Below are 20,875 nucleotides of genomic sequence, written 5' to 3'. Positions count from 1 at the left end.
ATCGATTTGTCATCGATCCTCGTCCTTGTCAATCTCGTCAATTTTGCGATCTATTTGTCATCGATCCTTGTCCTCTTTAATCATGTCAATTGGCGCATATCAATTTGGTCTCTTTATCAATATTGGTCAATTTGTCAACCAATTTCAATTGTTTATCAATCAAATCATTTATCAAGTCAGAATCATGATTAAATCGACCCTACATCAATTATGTTTTGTCAAGACCTAATTGTCATCCTTGCATTTCTAATTCATCTTCTAAGGTTTTATGATTTGTTCATTTAACCTTGTTTGTCATTTTCCCTCTAGGTTAAATAATTTATTTATTTATCCTAAGTCTTCTTGTCACAATTAAATCTTTATTTAATTGGCTAACTAATTCATCCCTTTTTGTGAATTAATTAATGAATGAAAAATTATTAATTAATTTACCTAATTTTCCAATTTACTAATTTCTCCTAATTCCTAATTTTCTAATTTTCATCAATTTTCTAATTTCCTAATTTCTAATTCATCTAATTTCAATTTTCTCCTATATTTCTCCTAATTTCATGGGAATGACATAGAAAATTTGTCATAATTTGTCATAATTGACAATCAATCAATTTTGAGATAGTAATTTGTCATAATTGACAATCAATCAATCTTGCATAGAAAGTGTCAATTTGTCATAATTGTCATTCTTGATTTGAAATTTCCTTTCAAATCTCTTCATTCTAATCTTGTCATTTCTCCAATTTATCTATAAATTGGATGAATTTCTTCAATCAAGGTTCCTGGTCGAATCAATCACGCTTCTAGTACTCTTATGTTGTCGTCTTGTCTACTTGCTTTCACATCATGCTTATGCACTAGTAGGTGAGATCCACAAACAAAGCTATTTGAAGGAGAAAGAAGGACAATGGAGCCACATGAAGAAGACATCTGCATTTGGTTTGCTTAGTTTTCAATCTTGAATGTCTTGTTTTCATGTTTTCATTGAATGTAATTAGGATTGGTCATTGCAATTGAGTTTTCATGATTGAACTAGGCTAATGTTTATATTTGCTTTGATGGTTTCCAAATTCCTATCTACAATAAATAATAAAGAAAATAATTAAAAAAATATCATATGGAGGGCGGCCCAAAACCCTAGGCGATGAAACCCTAGGGAGGGTCGTACCCTACCAAAGAGTCTGCAGCGACGAAACCCTAGGGTGGGTCACGCCCTACCAAAGAGTCTGCAATGACGAAACCCTAGGGTGGGCCATGCCCTACCGAAGAGTTTGCGGCCTCCACGGAGGACGCAGGCCCCTCGGCCTCCACCTACAGTGGAGCCAGGAGGAGCTGCGGCCTCCACGGGAGTCACAGTCCCCTCCGGCCCTCCACTGTGTGGAAACCAGGAGGAGCTATGGCGACACCATGGGGAGGGGCGGGTTGAGCTTTGGCTTCCCCCCCGAAACCCCCAATATAATTTTCTCCCTTGTTTTTTGAATTCGATTTACAGTATAAAGAATAAAATAAATTTTTAGAATGAAGGTATAGAAGAAGCCAAGAGAACGAAATCCCCCAATTTTTTTTTTTTTTTTTTTTATCACAAACCCATTATTTTCCAGATTTTACCAAAACCCTCATTATGGGAAAATATTTTCTCAGCAAGTTTAAAACTCCAAATCCATTAAGAAAATTTTGATTCAAGAACAACCCATATTTTTAAAACTAAATACTATGTTTACACAACAATCATGGGGTATTTTTTGGAGCAAGAAACCTTCAAGAACAAATTTCAGAGATATACCCAAAATTCAAAAAGGAAACAAGAGGTGCATTCGAATCCTACCTCTATCACATTTCCGGAAGAGTTTGAAGATGAGCCCCCAAATCTGCCGCTATAGAAATCCATCTTCTTTCCAAATCTCCATCCCCAAATCTTTTTCTTTTTTTTTTCCAAAAATTTCAACCCCCAAAATATTTTTCAACTTAGGTTAAATGGAAAACCCCTTGACCTAATTTCTAATTTCGAAAATTAAGCCCTTTTAAAAATAAAAAGAACTGATAATTCTTTTCAACTATTAAATTGATTTAACTTGATTTTCTAATTAATATACTTCTCTCTTATTTTGATCTTAATTTTAATTTCTCAATATTAATTAAGCCAACATTTATATTTCGGACTATTGACAAGGGTAAAGTATTTAAATTAAATTAATTTCCAAAATCAACCTTTTACACTATATCAAACTTTACAAATTAAAAATGATTTTCTTTAACTAATAAAATTTACCCTTTCATTTCCAAAATGCAAAAGTGGTTAAATTATTTCTATTTCCAAATGACTTTAAATCTTCCTTTTTAAAAACGCATAAACTAATTAAATTTGTTATTTAAAATTAACTATTAAATTAAACTCGCTACACATAAATAAAGAGCTCTTTTTTGATAACTGACTAATCTCATGAAAGAAACCTATTCTTCTTTTTCCACTGTACTCTCTTGGAGATGAGCGGTAAGGGCACTAATTTCTTGCTTCAGCTTGGAGATCTCATGATCTTTGTCTTTTACCAGATCTTCAGCTTTCCTTCGGTTCTCAAGCTCTTGACACATTTGGATAGTCAGTCCTTCCAGTTCCCTTCTCAGGTTGGCATTGGATTCATTCATTTTTTCAACTTCTTCAACTAGGGTTTCCATGTCTACTTCATCAGAAGAACTATTTTCAGTAAGCTCCATTAGTTTCTCAACATGCTCTCTTCTTTTTGCTAGAGAGGCTTTAGACTTGACTTTGAGTTCATCATAGGCTTTCTCAGTCTGAGTGAGACGATGAGTAAGTTCCCTCACAATGTATTCTCCCATATCTCCTTCCAAGTGGTTAGACTTATAGAAAGGTTGGCTCTGATACCAATTGATGAATACTAAGAGGGGGGGTGAATTAGTATACCAAAAAACACTGAACTCAAACACTTAAACAATTTAGCAGATAACCGGTATGACAGATTTACAAATAAACCGATTAAGATAAATGCAAACCAAATAGCAAACAAAGCATTCACCCATAAGAGCACAATCACCATAACACAAGAAGTTTTGATGTGGAAACCCAAATGGGAAAAACCACAATGAGAAGAAACTCACAAGTAACTATCTACAGAATAGAAACCAGACCGGTTAAGGTCATACAATGTTCTTCACTAGAACAGATCTTGTTAGGAATCTAGATCTCTGTTAGGAGATAAATCCCGTTAAAGAATACCTTGTGAGAGGATTTCAGATTCATAGTTGTGAACCACCTTGTTAGAGGATTTACAAAGGCTTTGCTAGGCCTACCTAGTTAAGGGTTTCAGTCTTGTCAAAGATGTGAGTAATCAACAAGTGAGTGATCTAGATACTAGCACAGTATGCTTGGTTAGATCCCTGATAGCTCATTGTTAATGCATTTCAGCATTACTTCAGTCTTCAATATCTCCACACTCCTACTCTTCACACAGACCTAATCTTTTCTTCTATGATCGCACATACAAACCCTCATCACCTACTAAAACCCTAGACATGATGTCCTTATAAAGGAATCTGATTTCATGTCGGTCCAATAGAATTACATTATAAGTTCCTAGGTTCAGTGCATCTAGACACATTTGGTACCACGACACAAAATCACCGCCAAAGTGTCGGTGGAAGATAACTCATCACAGAAATACCAGTTGGTAACTCATCACAAAGTAATACCAGTTCATACAATTTATTGATTATCAGTTGTCAAAAGTGAAGACTGGAAAAATGTTAACTACTGCTTTGTTCCTTTGTACCGCTTGAGATCCTTGAACTGCTTGAGGTCTTCATACCGCTTTAGGTCTTCAGTCAGTTTGTGACCGGGAAACATCTTCTGCAAAATATTGATAGTCTAAACACTATAATACATAATACCGGTTGGAACAAATACTGGTTGAGCATAACTCATACGTCAAGAAAGTGTACACAAAACAAGTGTGTGTCCATCAATGACAATCACAACATCATCAAAAATTCAACAGCCTCTTCCTTGCGTGTGGTTGACACATCCAGCCATATCCATATGGGTCTTAAGAAATGGTCGTATCCATATTCGTATCCGATACCGTATCTGTATTTGTATCCTTATCCGTTTCCATGCAACTTTGCTATTTTATAATCTGCAGAAATTTTGATATTCTACCTAAAATTTCACCTCAAAAAAATAATTGAAGGTTAGAAAATTTACGTACCTTAAAAAATATTATTACAATGGAATATATTTATCAACCATTGATAGGATAAACTGAATCCAATGGTGAGAACTCTTTTGGTGCCTAATTAAATTCAAAAGGGATTCAGATGATTCAAAGAAAATTGACAGACTAGAATTATTTTAATTCCTCAACTACTAATGCATAAATGAACACATTAATTCAATTTAAATACTTAAGCTTGCTACAGATATAAATAAAGCGATCTCTTAAATTAACGATTAATCATATAAAAGAAAACTATCTATTTTAAATTTCTCAATTACTAATGCATACATCCACACATTAAATTTAATTAAATACTTAGGATAAAATACTCCATTCACCATACGCAAGGCATGCAAACCAAGAGAGTCCACCAATCATACGACATGCAACCCAAATGACAAAGGAACCCTACAAACCACACACGATGCTCATCTGATCAAGGCTAAGGCAAGACAAGAGTTTTATGACCACCTAATCTGAATTCTAAGGATGAAGGAGGTATACTCAACCTTGCAAATCCTGAAGGAAATGAACCCCGCACCAAGGCGATATAGTACTTGCAATCTCCTGCAACTATGAGTCATGCAAGCATATATATACATATTCAATGAAGGCGTTAGCTCGAGATTTATAACAAGAATTAGGAAACAATTACATTTACACAAGAATCAATGCAAAAGCACAATAATAGGTATGCACAATTATTTATATTATCTAATCTACAACATTGCATCACGGTTAACCAACCATTCAAGAATGCCACAGGAAGTCAACCAAGGTCAAAAGGGTTTTACAAGGCTAACTAGGGTAGGGGCATTATAGTATTCAAGGTTAGATCAGTACCTGAAGGAGAAAGGATTCAAAAAGGGGAGTGCTCATATCAATTTATACATAAAGAAAGATGGAAATCACGTGATCATTGTGGTTGTGTATGTAGATGACATTATCTTTGGAGGCAACAAGGATACCCTCTACAAACAATTTGCTGATCAGATGTAGTCAGAGTTTGAGATGTCAATGCTTGGTGAATTGACATCTTCCTTAGTTTGCAGATACTACAACAAGATAAGGGAATCTTTATCTCACAAATCTAGTATGCAAAGGAAATTTTGAAGAAATTTCAACTGGAGGATTGAAACAAGTAAGTAACCCCATGGTAACCGAAAGTAAATTAAGCAAGAATGATGAATCATTGGTGGTAGATCAGACATTATATAGATCCATGATAGGAATTATATTGTATCTAACTACTTCTAGACTGGATATAGTACAGGTAGTATGCATGGTGGCCAGATTTCAAGCTGCACCTAAGTAGTCACATATGAATAATGCAAGCAGAATCTTTAGGTACCTACAAGGGACACTCAATTATGGATTGTGGTACCCTAAACAAGGAGAATTCATCTTAGAAGCATATGCAGATGCTGATTGGGTAGGTTGCACTGATGACCGTAAGAGTACAAGTGGTGGTGCATTCTTTCTAGGTGACAGGTTGGTCTCATGGAATAGTAAGAAGCAAGACTCAGTCTCCCTATCAACTGCTAAAGCAGAATACATTGCTACTGCTACATGCTACTCTCAGGTGCTTTGGTGAAGCAGCCCCTCAAATACATACAGGTGGACATCATAGATCCTATACTCATTAGGTGTGATAATTCAAGTGCAATCAACATAGAAAAGAATCTGGTGATGCATTCCAGAATAAATCACATTCCTATCAAGTATCATTTTCTCAGAGAGAAGGTTGAAGGAAAGAAAGTAAGGATGGATTATGTTCCTATTGGAGAACAAGTAGTAGACATTTTCACTAAACCATTACCAATAAGCACCTTTGAATACCTAAGACACAACTTGGGAGTTGTGTCATCTGAGTTATACACTTGAGAAATGAAGGATTTATGTGGTTTAGGGGGAGAGTACAATACCTTTTGTCATTGTGTCAAAGGAGGAGAAATGTACCACTATGAAGTGTCTTGCAGTAAGTTGACATCAATGCCAAATGGGGAGATTGTTGGCAATGTGGCATTAAGTTGTCATTGATGTCAATCGGTTTGGCAAGGTGACCCATATGATGGCAATACACATGAGAGTGTGTAGAGAGAAGAAAGGCTACCGGTAAATGTGACTTGTGTCATCTATCTATAAAGAAGGCTTGCCGATAAGGCATAAATCAGGATGAAGGTTGTTTGGGTGTTATGAAGGCACAACAACTAGTGAACAAAACTTAAAGGATGGTTGATGGTCATATTGGTAAGATAAGGCTAAACTGGTAGTCAACCTTGGATGAAAAAGTATGTCAAACCGACATAGTAATCCAAGTAGAGGTGGATGTCGACAAGAATGATAGCTAGATGCCATGTGGAGGTAGCGCATAGGTCGGTGGAGTATGCATCGACACAACAATCTGTGAGTAGGTCAGCTTTAATGAGGAACCCACAAGTCACAAAGGATGCTAGAAGACTGCGACTTCAGGAAGGCAAGCTGGAAAAGCTACTGCACTGATCCTGCAAGAAGATTTGATCTTCGTACTTGTTAGGTGAAGGAAACAATGAAACCATTAATGATGAGTGACAGAGAAAAGTAGAAAAGCATGGTGCAGACCTCCAGATTTAAAAAATGCACATTGGAATGCTAAGTTCGGTTGGTGATTGATCATTGTCATAAAGATCATATCCCTAAAAAGTAAATCGAAACAAAGGGGATTGAGATTGAGATGGAAAAGGAAAACCTAACACGACAGTGTTTGAATGCATTCTTGGTGGGAATCCATGATTATAAATACATAAGATTGAAACTAAAATGATTGATGCTTGTGGAGAAGAAGAAGAGTGAAGAGAGCTTGAGTGCAGAGAAGAATCATCTTCCTTAGAATTTATTCTAAGAAATTTGTAGAGTGAGTCAACAAGCAAACTGGTGAGAGGGTTTAATCGGCAGTGATAGAGTATCGTTATAATTGTAGCAAGTTCAACAATTAAGAAAATTGGTATAGTGTGATTGATCATGAAGGCATCCAAGTGTGACATGGTGGGTTGTGAGGTTGAGAGAGAGAGAGAGAGAGAGAGAGAGAGAGAGAGAGAGAGAGAGAGAGGAGAGGCCAAGAATCAGAGAGAGCTATCAATTAACTAGTAGTGTGAGATCTAGTATAGAAGAGAAGACTGGTAACCGATAGAGATCTAGTTGATCAAAGAGTTGCAGAATTCATTTTGCAACAAGAAGCCATAACTATATGTAAATTGTAGTTTCAATATACATCACCAAGTTAGAGCTTGGTGCAGGGGTTGGTGCTCCTTGGGTTGGTGCATTAAATCTTTGTAATTCAGTGTTTCACTTGTGAGGCTGGATTGGAGCAGTAGTCTCTAGTAGCATTTCTCACCGAGGTTTTTTCCCATATTGGGTTTTCCTCGTACATCTAGTGTTGTGGGTTACATTTGTGTGATTGTCTTCTTTGGTTTCATTATTTGCTTTACTAGTTTGATTGTTTAGTGCTTAAGATAACAATCAGTATTTTGAAGTCGCCTTAAAAGTAAGAAGAGCTTAGGAACCACTGATTCACCCCCCTCTTAGTGGTACTCTGTGTTCAACATATATCAACTTTAACACATATTATGGAAGGAATAATATAGTGTATGTATATTTCTAAGGAAGAATGTATGAAATTATATTATAAGGAAATTCAATGTTGTTGTTCTAAGTTGAACTCAAAAGTTCTCTAATTATTTTCTTCATCCAACAACTAGGAGAAAGGGCACCCACTCTTCAGCAGCTGGATGAATGTACATATTTTATTTCTGCAAGTGTGTTTTTATTAATTCAGCGTTGTTTGGATTGGTTAAATGTTAGAAATAGATATAGTAATGTTTGTAGTCAGTATTTAGTTTCAATTGGTTTCTATGTTTCAGAGTTTGTGGTAATTTCTGCATAGTTCCTATATATGATGAAAATGGATGATTGGAAACAATAATATTGAAAGACTAACAAGGATCAACCACAAAAAACTAGCCTAACAATGAAAAAGATCCACCATAAACAAATGAAGATACCTAAGACCATGCAAATAAACAAAATTAACCAAATATACTATTCACATGCCAAGTAAGGTTTCAATATCCATTTCTTCCTATCTCCTTTGATCTTGTTTGATATATTTTCTCTCAGATTTTATGTGATATATTTTCTCTCAGATTTTATGTGTGCACAAGAGCTCAACAAATAATGGAAATGCGGTTGATAGATTGATCGCAAAAAGGGTTAATTGCATAAGATCGATTAGGCAATGAGATGATTATGGTTGATAATGAAGAAAGCTTCCTCTTATATAGAAGACACTGTAAGAAATGGAGGGATAAGATTAAGAGGTTTAAAGATAAATGGTTGGCTAGGATTAAAGGGTAGGTAGAGGAAATAATTAAATAATGAGAGGGTAGGTAGTGTAGGAATTAAGAAATGAATGACATGTGTCATGGGTAGAAAGGGCTAATGAATTAATTAAATAAACAAAGATTTATTTAATTAATAGAAGAAGTGGGATCAATTTTATAAATAAAATATTTATTTAATTTAGGAAAAAGACAATTTAAATAAATAAAAGTATTTATTTAAATGATGAAAGGCTTAGAAGAGGAGTAATGAATAAATTAAAAAAATAAAAATATTTATCTAACAAGACAGGACAATTTTAGGTGTCTACATTTTGCCCCTCTTTGAGACGAAGCAACGTGTCACATTGGCTCAAACAAGATAAGATGAACTGATACAAAGTTGCCCCATGAGGGGAATGATATGCCCCCTCGAGAGATTGAATGAAAAGACTAAAAGGGGTTGTAAACAATCTCTAGATAAGAAAGAAAGGCTAGAAAGGACTGACATGATAAGGTGACGAGGTCACGCGGGAAAAAGGCTGACTTGGGGAAGAAAAACTGACACAGGAGACTAGGGTTAAGAAACCTATAAGATAGGGCCACAAGGAAAACATCCTCAATTGCATCCACACACTTAAGAGATCTGAGTGTAGAGAGATAACTTAGAGAAGTCAGAGAAGTTAGTGATGATGGATAAAGTTCACAGGTTTGATCGAGTCTAGCGATATCAGAGACCAGATGACATGGGCGATTTGGCAAGTACCTCAAAGCCTCTTTGTAAATTTTTACATTTATTGATGTCATTAATGCATTTTAGAGTAGATAAACAAAAACACGAAATCAGTGTTTGCACTAAAAATGCGTCTAGGTTGGTGTCAGGAACGTCTGTGATGGATAAGCATGTTTAGGTCAAGTTTGGGCACGTTTATGAATGTAATCATGTCTATGATCAATAAGGACGCATCTATGTGAAGAAAACATGTTTGTGTCACAAAGGCACATTTATGTAGGACAGTGGTGCATCTGTGATGTTCAGGCACATCTAGGGAAAGAAAGCATGTTTAGGTTGATAACAACCATGTCTGTATTGTAAAAACGTGTTTGTGTCTAAGTGGACATAGGTTAGCAATTTTGTGATGAACATACGTTATCGATTGGATAAGCTGCTAAGAGGATACACTCAAGCAGGTACCCTAGGAAGACAAAGTGAGAGATAGGCTATAATTGAAAATTCTGTGATGAGAATATGTTGCCAATTGGATAAGTTGTTGAGAGGATACAATCAAGTGGGTCCTCTAAATAGTATAAAGTGCAATGTGATGAACATATACACTAGGATCCAGTGCCATGTGATTGAAATAGGCACTAGGATAGGAGTAGAACTATGTGATAGACATGAGTACCACTCGGATTGACATGATTGGTTTGGTTGAATGCAGGAGCACTTGTCCATGATAGAGTTGCAAGAGAGATTCCATGTGACACAAAGATTGCGACCAGAGTTGACCTTTAATGAGTGGGAAACTGTCAAGGGTATGGGATTGAGACATATCATGTATCTACCTAAGATTCGGGCAAACAGAGGATTACTGACTACTCTAGCAAAGAGATGGCACTCTGAGACCTGTTCATTTCATTTTCCAACTGGCGAGATGTTAGTCACTTTAGAGGATGTTTACAGGATCTTGAGGATACTAATCCATGGTGAGCTAGTGCCATATGACCGAGAGGGAGATAGGGATGCACTGAGATGATTCCTTGGAGACCCAGAGCTAGAGATGAGATCAGGTCATGTTAGCTGGGATGTTATGCTAGCTACTGGACATAGAATATCGGCAATAATCAGAGGGGTGATTAGTGGTTACCTATTTCTAGACAGGGTGACACAGGGTATGCCTATTGGCTGGGGGAGGACTCTGGAGATATTGATGATAGAGAATACTAGATATGCATGGGGTCCATGTGTACTTGCACATTTTTACCATGAGCTTCACCAATTTGTGTATCTCAGTGGATGTGAATTAGGTCACGAGGTGACTCTATTGCAGGTGTGGTCATATGAGCACATTGCAGTGATGAGACTAGGACAGTCCTTTGCACACTTGTGCAACATGATTACTTCCTAGTCATGGATTGGGAAGGTAGACTATTGGAGATGGATTATTGATGATATAGATAGTGTCATATGGAGACTCTATCTGGATTATGAGGATTGGGAGGAAGATGCCATAGAGCTTCCTTATGTCTTCATGATTAGGTAATTGATCAGGCGAACACCCTATATACTGGATATGCATCTGATTGATAGGGTATGTAGGTAGTCTGGGCGGCAACAAAGGACTCCTTGGGGATCAGGAGAGTTCACACGGGCAGTGTGGGAGCAAGCTCAATGGGGGCCGATTTGGTCTTATGATGCTACAGTGACTCAGTTTGAGTAGATGGTTTAGATGTGTTGGGGTCTACTGACGGATGTGGTTGATGGAGGTACAGATACAAAGTATGATGTTTATTTTGCAGCACATCTAGTACCTAGGTTGACTGATCTAGATGAGCCTGAGGCAACAAAGGAGGATGATGATGAGGATGATGATGACAGAGGTGGTGGGAGATGGAGGAGGCGGAGGAGAGGAGCAACGAGGAGGGTGGTGAGGGAAAGGGGTGGATAGAGGGATGGTGAAGAGAGGACTGGGGAGAGGCAGGATCCATAGGCAGGGAGACCACCAAGACCACCAAAGGGTAAAGGAGGATAGGTGTTACATGTTGATAGATAGGTATAGGGACATGTACAAGGAAGAGATGCCTAGGGATAGGTACATGGAAAATATTGGCAAGAGTGATGGTATGATGAATCAATAAGAATCTGGTCAACTACTAATAGGGGGGGTGAATCAGTAGATAGAAAACTGACTAAAGTTTCACCAAACTCAAAAAAATCCTCTCAAGTCAAACTCAGAACTGATTGGTTCAAACACTGAACTAAAAAATGCAATATCACTATTAAGTACACTAGTTGACTGTCATAACAGAATAACAGTATAACAGATCTGATACTCTCAAAACCTTTTAACCAAAACATCTAGATTTTTTATTGATAAAATTAAAAGCACATTTCAGATTGTTGTTGCTCATCGTATTATACCAAAGTGGATATAGTAGTTAAGAAAATTAACCATAGCAAACATAACCATAAAAACATTCACCACTTGACATAATGATTTTGACATGGAAACCCAAATGGGAAAAACCACGATGGGGATGAATACCCACAAGTATTTTAAACTCTTATGAAGTTCGCCTTGTTAGGAGCCAAGCCTTTTAAAGCTTCACAAAAAGTCCCATTAAGAACATATTCTATTAGAGACTACCCGGTTAAGGGATTGACTATAATGCCCTATTAGATGCAATACCCTATTAGGAGTAACCACAGTAGAGGATTTGAAATCCAAGCTAATGGATCACCTGGTTAGAGGATTTAGATAACACTAAGCATCTTAGAGCTTACCCTGTTAAGGGATTTGACAATTGTAACTGTTAGAGAACAGGGGTTTGCTGATTTGGTGAATAGCACTACTCTACTTGATTAGATCCTTTTCATGCTCCTATCTATCTTTACACATACTACAGATACATCTCCTGGTTTGGGAACCAATCACTCTTACATTCAACCAAAATTACCTACACTACAACAAAATAACTCATCGACCTTATAAGCAAAACAACAGGTCGATAACACATCACAAACCTAAGATCTCATAGAGATTACAAACAAATCGGTTCAAGTATGACTATTTGATTACATAGCAATAATTGTACATCATTCAAGACAACCTCAACTGCTCCTTGATCACCACTTCATCGATCCTTGTAACTTATCACACGGTTTCCACTTCATGCAATGTACTCACTCATTCCCAAGATAAAACCGTTATCTCTATGCGCCAAAAACCATTTGAAACTCTTCACATACAACATGCATACATGGCATAATGATTATCATTGATCATAAACCAATACAACCAATTCACCAAGCACCATCGGTTAGGGTTTAGCACATCAATGGGTAGGGTTACCGATTGATCTCACTGCTTCTCAAGTAATATCAGTTTCCTTCACTAGGTCACCTACTAGTTGCAAAACAACATCCTTACAACATGAGTACCAGTTATAATTGACATCAATGACAACATAATAGTTCATCAATGCAATCTTCATGCAAATGCCAACAAGGAGGAAGGTTCTCAGGATGGGGATGAGGAGGAGGATGAGCTACTAGCACTGCGAGAGATTGCAGTGGGATTGGCTGATGAGATCAAGGATCTCGAGAGAGACATGACTTGATTGAGGTGATAGTTAGCATAGATGAAGAGGGAGAGGAATCAAGTCATCCATAGGTATACTGAGGCTGAGGAGGCACTAAGGGTAGGCAGGAGAGCAACTAAGGACATAGGGGCTATCTATGCATATGTCCTATGGGCAAGGGAGGAGCTAGCCTACTGGAGGGATCTATACTACGTAGTTGTGCCTCCAGAGCTAAGGGCTAGGAGCTTCAAGAGAGCATCCCGGATGAATACCATAGGGGGGAGAGATAAACGATAGGAAGCTAGTGGCAGGGTTATGGTTCCACCCGCACCATGAGGAGGAGGAGACAGAGGAAGTGATCTTGGATCAGGACCTTCAAGAGCTTAGATTCCTTCAAGCTTAGCTAGCTCCGAGGGAGGGTCTTCATCATAGCCCTTTTGGATCCATTTTTTATCAATTTGTGTATGATGATATAGACACGTTTGGGTGATTTTGTAGCCATATGAGATATTTTGACATCATTGTATCAAGACACTTTTGATTTATATATATATATGATATGATCCATCATTGTGGCAGCTATATGCATGTGTTCCTATGTGATGCTTCTATATGTTTTATGATGATGCAGTTTATGTATGCATGTTCCTATAATGATTCTATGATTATTATGATGATGTTATGATTTTTATGATCTTATATGATGATCTTATGTTATGGATGCAAATATGTACATGATGATATGCAATATGTTTTTGTTCTTTTCTATTTTATATGCTTATGCAAATGTACTAAATGTAAATGGATGTATGATTATTAACATGTAATGATTATTTACATGATGAGAATGCAAATGTATATATGATATGCTAATCAGTGGTGTATGTAGGATGTAATGCAATTATGATAGTTAGATGCATGTGTATCATGTGCTAACATGTAATGATGCAAGTGAAAGCTACATGAAATGCAGATATTTTGGTGTGTCATTATACTCAGTCATGTGATAGTGGGCTACACAGACTCAAGAAGGATGATGGAGGTCAATCAAGAAAGGGGGATGGAAGACAAAATATATGGAAGTGAAAGAGCTTCTTGTTCTTTATCATCATTGAGAATTATTATAGCAAATAGGTTATGACAATCAAAGTATAGGTTCGACCCAGAAAATCATTGTACCCATTTGCATGGAGATCAGATAGTCGCAAACAATGAATGCCCCAGTTTACACTAGACTCATAGTGTCATCATATCCTTGGACAAGTTATAACATTACTAAGAGATAATCCACAAATATTAAAACAATAGGTGAAAATATCCCATCCTTTCCTTTCTAGTCATAGATATCCTGGAGATATAATCTCTAGTCAGAGACATCCTAGAAAAGCTAAAAGACATGTCACCAAAAGAAAAAATCAAAAGAAAACCAAGACTTTACACCAACACACAATGAAATCCTCAAGTTATTTGTATTTCTTGCCACATATGTTAACATGATTGATTTGATCACAATGTTGTCATCATGATAAAGGATGGATAATGTTGAAAACCATGTTGTTGCCAAAGTCTGCTGAAAGATTTGATTTGTTGAAAGCTCACTGCTTCTTGTGTCTCATCTGAAACTAACCAAATCCGTGAAACTGATACTTTATTGTGAAGAAGATCGGAACTTTATTGTAGATTGGCGATGCAAAGGACTTTTTTATTGCGGATTGTGTGCAAAAAGAAAGAAGAATGAAAATATGATTCTCCTCAAAACATGCAATGCTCATGGTACCACTTCCATCACTAGATTTAGGATTTTTCCCTAGTTGCAGATTCGACCCGATTTATTATGGAAGGAAAGGGGTGAAAAGGGAGGTTTATTATGAATGGATAACCAATCTTAGGTAGATCAATAACAAGCTATGATGGGAATGGGTAAATGTATTATGGATGGATAGACTGTGAGTGTGTGCAAAGTGAAAGGATAAGATTGAATCTTGAAGGAGGAAGGAGCAATGTCTCTACACATGGGGTCGGTAACCTGGTTTTCACTGTTGGACAAATTTATTTCTCTTTACTTTTTTTGATTTTTCAATTTTTTTTGTCTCACAAGGTTCTTGTTTGCTAGGTTTTAACCAAGGAATGATTTTTTATTTTTTATGATTTTTTATATATTTTTTATGTTTTTTTTTTGTATTTTTTGTATTTTTTATATTGGGGTATTTTGAAAAGCTGTGTAAAACCTAAAAAGGTGAATGTTGTTGATAGGATCTTCCAAAGGTTCTCCATCTAGTGTTGAGAGCTTCTATGCACCTGATCCATAGATTGTTGTGATGACTTAAGGACCAAGCCAATTGGGCCCAAATTTTCCTTTCTTTTCTCGCTCTTGTTGATATTTAGGATTCTCTCTAAATACTAAGTCACCCACCTCAAATGTACGGGGCTTCACCTTATGATTATATCTTTAATTTTCCTTCACTCAATGATGTGTTTCTCCCTTGCTTGTCTTCCTTGATGAAGGAACTAAGGAAAAATTACTAGCGTGTGGACTACACGGGCCCATATGTGCATGTCACCTAATGAAGTTTGGGCATCCTTATAACAAAGTCCCTCAAGGAAGTTCCATTACAAGTCCATTGATGTGTGGATGAGGAATGAAGTCTTATGATTGCGAAAAGTAGTGAAAGTAGGATAGAATGATGGAGAGTTAGGATCAACAAGTATTCTTTTTGACTTGAAATTTTAGAACTTTTGGCCCCAGTTATTTTGATATTAGAGGAGATCAACTCTTGTTCTTTTTTATTCATAGGATTTTTATCCTTGAATTTGATTATTGCAGAGTCCAATAGCTTTTGATTTTGATTTGGACTAAATGACTTCTCTTTATTTTTGACTTTTAGATTTTTATTTTCAAGGCTTGATTTTTGATCCCCAATTAGTAAGGGATTTTTTCTTCTTGTTGATTGAAGTGTAGGAGAGGAGTGGAAATGGAATGAGTGGATGAAATGGTAAGGCTATATGATTTCTCAAGAGGGCTAGTGATATATTCAATAGATTATTTGTTGGAACCACTCTTAGGACTATTAATATCAAGAGCTTCTTGCACCACTAGAGGAGATTTGCATTCAGACTTAGTAGCCACAACACTAGGTGGCTCACACCCAATTCCTTGATATTGCAAATTGGTTGTAGGTTGTTCCTATTGACTAAATGCCTTAGAAGATAGTGGGAGTTGATCAACATGAAATATATACTCACCACATCCCATGTCTTTAACCTTGAATTTTTCTTTGAGCTCTGCTTGTTTTGATGTAGAAGCTTTCAAGGATTCTAGATCCACATATGCTAATGATGGAGTTGCATCTCTATTAATTGGAATTATGATCGCTGATCTTGGTTACAAGTTATTGCAATATATGAATAGATTTGGATCACCATTAATGGTCACTTCAACTCCATTGTGTGGGAACTTGACACATTGATGATATGTTGAAGGAACAACTCTCATTTCATGAGTCCATGGACGTCCCAAGATTATATTGTATGTGAGCTCTAAATCAAGGACTTGACATACCACATCCTTCGTAACTAGCCCAACTCTAAGAGGTAATGTGAATGTGCCCTTGGATGAGCGCTCTTCATCGTCATATGCTTTAATGGTGATTGCATGTGTAGAATTCACAACCTTTTCAGAATATCCCAATTAATTAATAGTGTTCAATGTACAAATGTTCAGACTTGATCCTCCATCTATCAAGACTCATTTTATTCAGTTTTTATGGATAAAGGCTTCAATATGTAGAGGTGCATTATGAGGCTGGGTTATGGATGTGTCATCAACCTCTATGAATGTGAGGGTATACGAAATGAAATGTTATCCCACCATGGCTTGAAACTGGTCCACATTCAGATCGGTATAAAATTTTCTCTCAAAGTTTTGTCAAGGATGGATTTATGTGCAGGGGATATGCGTAAAAGCTTAAGGATGGAGATGAGGTTGGGTGTCTTTCCTAACTGATCTATAAGGTCATATTCATTCTTGGTGGATGAAGAGGTTGTGGGCTTGGATGGAATGCCTTGCAAGGTGAATTTAACTCAATGGGTTGTGACATTACATTCAAAGGTTTTGCATTTAGAAGATGAGGAAGATGGTCCAATTCCTTTTAAAACAACTTTACTCCATTGGGTAGGACCTTCAGGAGTTTTGTCTTTTATGATAATGGTCGACACATGATTGTCCATTGAGATGTGATTAATAGTAGAATCATAGTCATAGGACGTCTTGGTATAATTGGCTTGATTATATGTAGTTTTGGATTTTACCTTGTCATGTTTAGGAAATGGCTCCTTAAACATCACATTCTCTTCATTAGAGGTGTGACCATCAACTTCTATATCACCTCTATCAATGAGATCATGTATTATATTCTTCAATCTGTGACAATTGCCAGTAAGATGCCCTTTACTCTTGTAATATTCACAATATTCATCATCATTCCACCAATTTGGTTTTAATTTTGGTTAATATGGTGGATTGTCTGGTAGTGTTATGAGCTTGTTTTCCACTAACTTCTTGAATGTCATTTCAATCGTTTCTCCCAATGAAGTGTATTTCCTTGGAGGTTTGATTGCCTTTGATTGTTCACTTGATTGTTCATATTAGAAGAACTTGCATCGGGGAAAGTTATCTTAGGTTTCACAACATTTGCATCTACTACCCCATTATTGACCGTGTTCGTATTCTTATTCCAAAAGAAGGATTTGTCTTTCCCATTTGATTCCTCTTTGTTCTCTTTGAATATCTTAATGACACCTTGTTAGATAAGGACCCTTTTATGTTTCCATTCCTTTCTCAATAACCTCTTTGAAGGTAGACAAACAATCTTTTCTTAGCTCATATCCAATATCCTCGTTGACATTTTGAGCGAACATTTCTACCATTTGTTTTTGTGGGATATCACAAGAGCATCTACTAGCAAGACATCTCCATCGCTATAAAATGAATCAAAAGATTCTCCATTTTTCTGCCTAGTATTGCATAAGGTAGCCACTAACATATATATTTCAATGTTGTATGAAAAGTGTTGTGTAAGGTCTTCCCCAAACCAAGCTTTGATTGACTTAGTTGACCATGTTTGATCCTATTAATAAATGCTATAATTCAATAGGATGGGCTATGTTAAACAAAAAAGATTGGTGAGAAAAGTAATTGAACCAAGTTATAGGATCATTTCACCTTGTGGTGTACATTTTCATGTATTATGAATTTGAAATCCTAAAAGATCCACTAATTGGATAATCTTGATCTAACATATGTCAGCTATATCTGGATTTAGAACTTATATGATTCCATGATTTGGATAACATTGATGAAGGTTGATGCTTAATTTATATGCTTTATGATATAGAACTCTATATGATTCTAGAATAGGATAAATTTGAGATGATGTATGTCATTATTGGATTTGCAGGAGTTTACTACGATGATAGAAATAGGAAGTATGTTTTATGCGTGGATCGAAATTATGAGAATTATGATAATTGCTTATGTGGGTCTATTGGGATATAAGATATATTGAATTGTTCAAATGCAAATTGTATGTAGAGTGTTTGAGGTGTATTCTAATTCATGTGTTTAATATTATATGAGGTTATTTGAAATTACTAATGTGTAATTGAGTTGTGTAGGAAAAAGATATCCATGTGACCATGGAAATATTATGGAGAACCAAACCTAGACCTATGTACGTTCGTAAAACTAGGGTTTGTCTATTTGGAGAGACAACACCCCATTCATGTCATATTTTATTCGTAATAGTAAATGATGCATGTGTGTTAAATGTTATTTAACTGATTTATTTAAATCCAACAAGAGACAAGATTTCATGTGCAATTTTGTAAAAGTATTTTCTTTGTGTCATTTGACACATGTGTTGATTTATGTTTGAGTTTTTAAATTTGTCTCTTGGAGGGAATTGTTTAACTATGGCTTTTTCAATTAATTTAATGTGATTCCATAATTGCCTTAGGTAGAGAATCTTTGGGATAGTCAACTTAGGTTTGAACCGAAAATTAACTTCAAAGGGGTTTAAAAAGGGTTAAATGGACTCCTAGGGGTAGTTTATTAGGGTTTCCGAAAGCCCATAAGGTATACCTAAGGGTTAGGAGTAATTTTAGGCATGTTTCAACTCTCATGAGACCATTTAGACACCCTAAATAGTGGTTTTTCTAAGTTGTGCGAAAATTGAAATTAGAAGGCTTGAGTTAAGTTGTTAACCTTCCTTTTTGAATGAGAGTTCCCTTTCCCATTTTACCTTACCTTCCTTTTCAGTTTTAGAAACTTGTGAGAACTCTCACTAGTGTCTTCTTAAGCAAGAATGAGAGATTTTGTGGATAATCACTGACTCTCCATTTTTGGAGACAAAAGAATTTTGAAAAGAAGAAGATAGATTTGGGATTTAGAATTTTGGCTAAGGGTAGAAAGAGAAGACTTGTGGAATTGGGCTGCTCATCCTCAACAAAACTAGCATATCTTTGGGCAGTTTAAGGTTGATTCTACTTTCTTTTAATGTTTTCTTATTGTATGTTGTGTTTAATGAAAAATGCCTGTGAAAAAGACTGGTTTTCGTGCATGTAAATCTTGGAAATTTATTTGGTGTTTTGTGCTTATGCAATGTATGTGTTTTTGGGAGTAATCAAGACCTCCTACTCCTGGGAGAGAAGATGGTCTTGTGGGTGGTAGAAGTGACAGCGCTCGAGTGAGAGGCTCTCATTATGAGAGTGATCACAAGGGATTTTATGTGACCCTTGTTGCATGGCTTGTTTATGCATTGGGGGTCATAAGGAGGGAAATAAGGCATGAAAGCCTTGGGGGGCATAAGGAATATGGGGTTGTGATATTTGATTTGTTTGGTTTGCCATGAGGTGGCTACATGTTTTTGTTCATACTTACAGTCTCCTCAGGGTACTTGGTCCACTACCACCCTTGAAAAGACATCACCAATGTGTGGTGCAGTGTAGCCCAGGTTGGGATTGTGATTGAGTTTGTGTGTTCCCTTTGTCGACTTCGTGTTTGCATGTGTGTTACCTGTCTAGGGCTTGGTTCTCCAAGATCGAGGGTGGCTACCAGTTAGCCTAGGCTGGGAAGTGAGCACTCCATGGTCACAACCTTTGATTTATTTGCAGGTTGTAGAAGAAAATATCAAGACACGTAGATATGGCTGGAATTATTTGTTGCAAAAATTATGATGTAAATGTAATTTATGTTCTTTGAAAGTCCTCACTTGAATGAAGGGAGAGACCTATTTGTAAAGTGACTATAAAGTCTTGTGACTAAGTTTAAAATTTTGTAATAATTATTCATGCATTACTATAGAAAAGAAAGAGGTATTTTTGGTTTAGTTTTCTACATTTCTGGATAAACTACAATGTTGTGTTTTAGGACATTTGATAAGAAAAAAGATTTATTTATTCTTTTTATCCATTTATACTCCAATATTAGGAAAGGAATGAAATTTGAGTGCATGCATGCAAAGGTTGAAAATAAAAGCATTTAGGACTATATAGGGAAATGTAAATTATTTTTATTAACACTGTGATTTTATTTTATCTGAGATTTTATTTTAAATACATAAAATAAAATCTAACAATATCAATCCATCTCTTCAGATTAATTTAATAAATTCTTTATTTAATATGTAGTTGCTGTTAGATTTATTAAAATCTATCATTTAATTAGGTGTTGTAGATTTTGCAAAGTCTGTCAAATTATTTATTGCAAAAATTCAAAATCAAAATCTATTATAGTTTTTATTTAACTAAAATCTAGATTTATTAGTTGCTGGTAAAATTATCAAATCTAGTCATTTACATAGCTGAAAATTGAAATAAAACACTTACAGTAAACAATTTAAATGAAAAAAATAAAATTACTATACCCTTGCTGTAAATGAATCAGAAATTTATTAATCCATTTATTTTATCTTTGTATCTAGGACTTTTACGAAAGAA

Source organism: Cryptomeria japonica, chromosome 5, assembly GCF_030272615.1.
Source record: "Cryptomeria japonica chromosome 5, Sugi_1.0, whole genome shotgun sequence".
Classification (NCBI taxonomy): domain Eukaryota; kingdom Viridiplantae; phylum Streptophyta; class Pinopsida; order Cupressales; family Cupressaceae; genus Cryptomeria; species Cryptomeria japonica.
The sequence above is the reverse complement of the archived record's forward strand: the minus strand, read 5'-3'. Positions refer to the sequence as shown.